Raw genomic sequence first — 7,083 nt, forward strand, 5'->3', positions numbered from 1 at the left:
GATATTGAAAAACCTATATCGAAAAACTGATATTGAAAAACCGATGTTGAAACCGATATTAGAACCGATATTGAAAAACCGATATTGAAAAACAAATATTGAAAAACTGATATCGAAAAACTGATATTGAAAAACCGATATTGCAAAACCGATATTGAAACCGATATTAGAACCGATATTGAAAAACCGATATTGAAAAACCGATATTGAAAAACTTATATCGAAAAACTGATATTGCAAAACCGATATTGAAACCGATATTAGAACCGATATTGAAAAACAAACATTGAAAAACTGATATCGAATAACTGATATTGAGAAACTGATATTGCAAAACCGATATTGTTCTAAACCGATATTGAAAAACCGATATTGTAAAGCAAATATTGAAAAACTGATATCGAAAAACTGATATTGAAAAACCGATATTGAAAAACCGATATTGAAAAACCGATATTGAAAAACTTATATCGAAAAACTGATATTGCAAAACCGATATTGAACCGATATTAGAACCGATATTGAAAAACCGATATTGAAAAACAAATATTGAAAAACTGATATCGAAAAACTGATATTGAAAAACCGATATTGAAAAACCGATATTGAAACCGATATTAGAACCGATATTGAAAAACCGATATTGAAAAACAAATATTGAAAAACTGATATCGAAAAACCGATATTGGAGAACAAATATTGAAAAACTGATATTGAAAAACCAATATTGAAAAACAAATATTGAAAAACCGATATTGAAAAACCGATATTGAAAAACCGATATTGAAAAACTTATATCGAAAAACTGATATTGAAAAACCGATATCGAAAAACTGATATTGAAAAACCGATATTGAAACCGATATTAGAACCGATATTGAAAAACCGATATTGAAAAACAAATATTGAAAAACTGATATCGAAAAACTGATATTGAAAAACCGATATTGAAACCGATATTAGAACCGATATTGAAAAACCGATATTGAAAAACAAATATTGAAAAACTGATATCGAAAAACTCATATTGAAAAACCGATATTGCAAAACCGATATTAAAACCGATATTAGAACCGATATTGAAAAACAAATATTGAAAAACTGATATCGAAAAACTGATATTGAAAAACCGATATTGAAAAACCGATATTGAATCCGATATTAGAACCGATATTCAAAAACCGATATCGAAAAACTGATATTGAAAAACCGATATCGAAAAACTGATATTGAAAAACCGATATTGAAACCGATATTAGAACCGATATTGAAAACCCGATATTGAAAAACAAATATTGAAAAACTGATATCGAAAAACTGATATTGCAAAACCGATATTGAAACCGATGTTAGAACCGATATTGAAAAACCGATATTGAAACCGATATTAGAACCGATATTCAAAAACCGATATTGAAAAACAAATATTGAAAAACTGATATCGAAAAACTGATATTGAAAAACCGATATTGAAACCGATATTAGAACCGATATTGAAAAACCGATATTGAAAAACAAATATTGAAAAACTGATATCGAAAAACCGATATTGGAGAACAAATATTGAAAAACTGATATTGAAAAACCGATATTGAAAAACCGATATTGAATCCGATATTAGAACCGATATTCAAAAACCGATATCGAAAAACTGATATTGAAAAACCGATATCGAAAAACTGATATTGAAAAACCGATATTGAAACCGATATTAGAACCGATATTGAAAACCCGATATTGAAAAACAAATATTGAAAAACTGATATCGAAAAACTGATATTGCAAAACCGATATTGAAACCGATGTTAGAACCGATATTGAAAAACCGATATTGAAAAACAAATATTGAAAAACTGATATCGAAAAACTGATATTGAGAAACTGATATTGCAAAACCGATATTGTTCTAAATCGATATTGAAAAACCGATATTGTAAAGCAAATATTGAAAAACTGATATCGAAAAACTGATATTGAAAAACCGATATTGAAAAACCGATATTGAAAAACCGATATTGAAAAACTTATATCGAAAAACTGATATTGCAAAACCGATATTGAAACCGATATTAGAACCGATATTGAAAAACCGATATTGAAAAACAAATATTGAAAAACTGATATCGAAAAACTGATATTGAAAAACCGATATTGAAAAACCGATATTGATAAACCGATATTGAAACCGATATTAGAACCGATATTGAAAAACAGATATTGAAAAACAAATATTGAAAAACTGATATTGAAAAACCGATATTCAAAAACAAATATTGAAAAACAAATATTGAAAAACTGATATCGAAAAACTGATATTGAAAAACCGATATTGAAAAACCGATATTGAAACCGATATTAGAACCGATATTGAAAAACCGATATTGAAAAACCTATATCGAAAAACTGATATTGAAAAACCGATATTGAAACCGATATTAGAACCGATATTCAAAAACCGATATTGGAGAACAAATATTGAAAAACTGATATTGAAAAACCGATATTGAAAAACAAATATTGAAAAACCGATATTGAAAAACTGATATTGAAAAACAAATATTGAAAAACTGATATCGAAAAACTGATATTGAGAAACTGATATTGCAAAACCGATATTGTTCTAAACCGATATTGAAAAACCGATATTGTAAAGCAAATATTGAAAAACTGATATCGAAAAACTGATATTGAAAAACCGATATTGAAAAACCGATATTGAATCCGATATTAGAACCGATATTCAAAAACCGATATTGAAAAACCGATATTGAAACCGATATTAGAACCGATATTCAAAAACCGATATTGGAGAACAAATATTGAAAAACTGATATTGAAAAACCGATATTGAAAAACCGATATTGAAAAACCGATATTGAAAAACCTATATCGAAAAACTGATATTGAAAAACATATTAGAACCGATATTGAAAAACCGATATTGAAAAACAAATATTGAAAAACTGATATCGAAAAACCGATATTGAAACCGATATTAGAACCGATATTGAAAAACCGATATTGAAAAACAAATATTGAAAAACCGATATTGAAAAACTTATATCGAAAAACTGATATTGCAAAACCGATATTGAAACCGATGTTAGAACCGATATTGAAAAACCGATATTGAAAAACAAATATTGAAAAACTGATATCGAAAAACTGATATTGAAAAACCGATATTGAAACCGATATTAGAACCGATATTGAAAAACCGATATTGAAAAACAAATATTGAAAAACTGATATCGAAAAACCGATATTGGAGAACAAATATTGAAAAACTGATATTGAAAAACCGATATTGAAAAACAAATATTGAAAAACCGATATTGAAAAACTTATATCGAAAAACTGATATTGCAAAACCGATATTGAAACCGATGTTAGAACCGATATTGAAAAACCGATATTGAAAAACAAATATTGAAAAACTGATATCGAAAAACCGATATTGGAGAACAAATATTGAAAAACTGATATTGAAAAACCGATATTGAAAAACAAATATTGAAAAACCGATATTGAAAAACTTATATCGAAAAACTGATATTGCAAAACCGATATTGAAACCGATGTTAGAACCGATATTGAAAAACCGATATTGAAAAACAAATATTGAAAAACTGATATCGAAAAACTGATATTGAGAAACTGATATTGCAAAACCGATATTGTTCTAAACCGATATTGAAAAACCGATATTGTAAAGCAAATATTGAAAAACTGATATCGAAAAATTGATATTGAAAAACCGATATTGAAAAACCGATATTGAATCCGATATTAGAACCGATATTCAAAAACCGATATTCAAAAACCGATATTGAAACCGATATTAGAACCGATATTCAAAAACCGATATTGGAGAACAAATATTGAAAAACTGATATTGAAAAACCGATATTGAAAAACCGATATTGAAAAACCGATATTGAAAAACCTATATCGAAAAACTGATATTGAAAAACCGATATTGAAACCGATATTAGAACCGATATTGAAAAACCGATATTGAAAAACAAATATTGAAAAACTGATATCGAAAAACTGATATTGAAAAACCGATATCGAAAAACTGATATTGCAAAACCGATATTGAAACCGATATTAGAACCGATATTGAAAAACCGATATTGAAAAACAAATATTGAAAAACTGATATCGAAAAACTGATATTGAAAAACCGATATTGAAACCGATATTAGAACCGATATTGAAAAACCGATATTGAAAAACAAATATTGAAAAACTGATATCGAAAAACCGATATTGGAGAACAAATATTGAAAAACTGATATTGAAAAACCGATATTGAAAAACAAATATTGAAAAACCGATATTGAAAAACTTATATCGAAAAACTGATATTGCAAAACCGATATTGAAACCGATGTTAGAACCGATATTGAAAAACCGATATTGAAAAACAAATATTGAAAAACTGATATCGAAAAACCGATATTGGAGAACAAATATTGAAAAACTGATATTGAAAAACCGATATTGAAAAACAAATATTGAAAAACCGATATTGAAAAACTTATATCGAAAAACTGATATTGCAAAACCGATATTGAAACCGATGTTAGAACCGATATTGAAAAACCGATATTGAAAAACAAATATTGAAAAACTGATATCGAAAAACCGATATTGGAGAACAAATATTGAAAAACTGATATTGAAAAACAGATATTGAAAAACAAATATTGGAAAACTGATATTGAAAAACCGATATTCAAAAACAAATATTGAAAAACAAATATTGAAAAACTGATATCGAAAAACTGATATTGAAAAACCGATATTGAAAAACCGATATTGAAACCGATATTAGAACCGATATTGAAAAACCGATATTGAAAAACCTATATCGAAAAACTGATATTGAAAAACCGATATTGAAACCGATATTAGAAACGATATTCAAAAACCGATATTGGAGAACAAATATTGAAAAACTGATATTGAAAAACCGATATTGAAAAACAAATATTGAAAAACCGATATTGAAAAACCGATATTGAAAAACCGATATTGAAAAACTTATATCGAAAAACTGATATTGCAAAACCGATATTGAAACCGATATTAGAACCGATATTGAAAAACAAACATTGAAAAACTGATATCGAATAACTGATATTGAGAAACTGATATTGCAAAACCGATATTGTTCTAAACCGATATTGAAAAACCGATATTGTAAAGCAAATATTGAAAAACTGATATCGAAAAACTGATATTGAAAAACCGATATTGAAAAACCGATATTGATAAACCGATATTGAAACCGATATTAGAACCGATATTGAAAAACAGATATTGAAAAACAAATTTTGAAAAACTGATATTGAAAAACCGATATTCAAAAACAAATATTGAAAAACAAATATTGAAAAACTGATATCGAAAAACTGATATTGAAAAACCGATATTGAAAAACCGATATTGAAACCGATATTAGAACCGATACTGAAAAACCGATATTGAAAAACAAATATTGAAAAACTGATATCGAAAAACCGATATTGGAGAACAAATATTGAAAAACTGATATTGAAAAACCAATATTGAAAAACAAATATTGAAAAACCGATATTGAAAAACCGATATTGAAAAACTTATATCGAAAAACTGATATTGAAAAACCGATATCGAAAAACTGATATTGAAAAACCGATATTGAAACCGATATTAGAACCGATATTGAAAAACCGATATTGAAAAACAAATATTGAAAAACTGATATCGAAAAACTGATATTGAAAAACCGATATTGAAACCGATATTAGAACCGATATTGAAAAACCGATATTGAAAAACAAATATTGAAAAACTGATATCGAAAAACTCATATTGAAAAACCGATATTGCAAAACCGATATTAAAACCGATATTAGAACCGATATTGAAAAACAAATATTGAAAAACTGATATCGAAAAACTGATATTGAAAAACCGATATTGAAAAACCGATATTGAATCCGATATTAGAACCGATATTCAAAAACCGATATCGAAAAACTGATATTGAAAAACCGATATCGAAAAACTGATATTGAAAAACCGATATTGAAACCGATATTAGAACCGATATTGAAAACCCGATATTGAAAAACAAATATTGAAAAACTGATATCGAAAAACTGATATTGCAAAACCGATATTGAAACCGATGTTAGAACCGATATTGAAAAACCGATATTGAAACCGATATTAGAACCGATATTCAAAAACCGATATTGGAGAACAAATATTGAAAAACTGATATTGAAAAACCGATATTGAAAAACCGATATTGAAAAACCGATATTGAAAAACCTATATCGAAAAACTGATATTGAAAAACCGATATTGAAACCGATATTAGAACCGATATTGAAAAACCGATATTGAAAAACAAATATTGAAAAACTGATATCGAAAAACTGATATTGAAAAACCGATATCGAAAAACTGATATTGCAAAACCGATATTGAAACCGATATTAGAACCGATATTGAAAAACCGATATTGAAAAACAAATATTGAAAAACTGATATCGAAAAACTGATATTGAAAAACCGATATTGAAACCGATATTAGAACCGATATTGAAAAACCGATATTGAAAAACAAATATTGAAAAACTGATATCGAAAAACCGATATTGGAGAACAAATATTGAAAAACTGATATTGAAAAACCGATATTGAAAAACCGATATTGAATCCGATATTAGAACCGATATTCAAAAACCGATATCGAAAAACTGATATTGAAAAACCGATATCGAAAAACTGATATTGAAAAACCGATATTGAAACCGATATTAGAACCGATATTGAAAACCCGATATTGAAAAACAAATATTGAAAAACTGATATCGAAAAACTGATATTGCAAAACCGATATTGAAACCGATGTTAGAACCGATATTGAAAAACCGATATTGAAAAACAAATATTGAAAAACTGATATCGAAAAACTGATATTGAGAAACTGATATTGCAAAACCGATATTGTTCTAAACCGATATTGAAAAACCGATATTGAAACCGATATTAGAACCGATATTGAAAAACCGATATTGA

This window comes from Andrena cerasifolii, unplaced genomic scaffold (assembly GCF_050908995.1).
Source record: "Andrena cerasifolii isolate SP2316 unplaced genomic scaffold, iyAndCera1_principal scaffold0036, whole genome shotgun sequence".
Classification (NCBI taxonomy): Eukaryota; Metazoa; Arthropoda; class Insecta; order Hymenoptera; family Andrenidae; genus Andrena; species Andrena cerasifolii.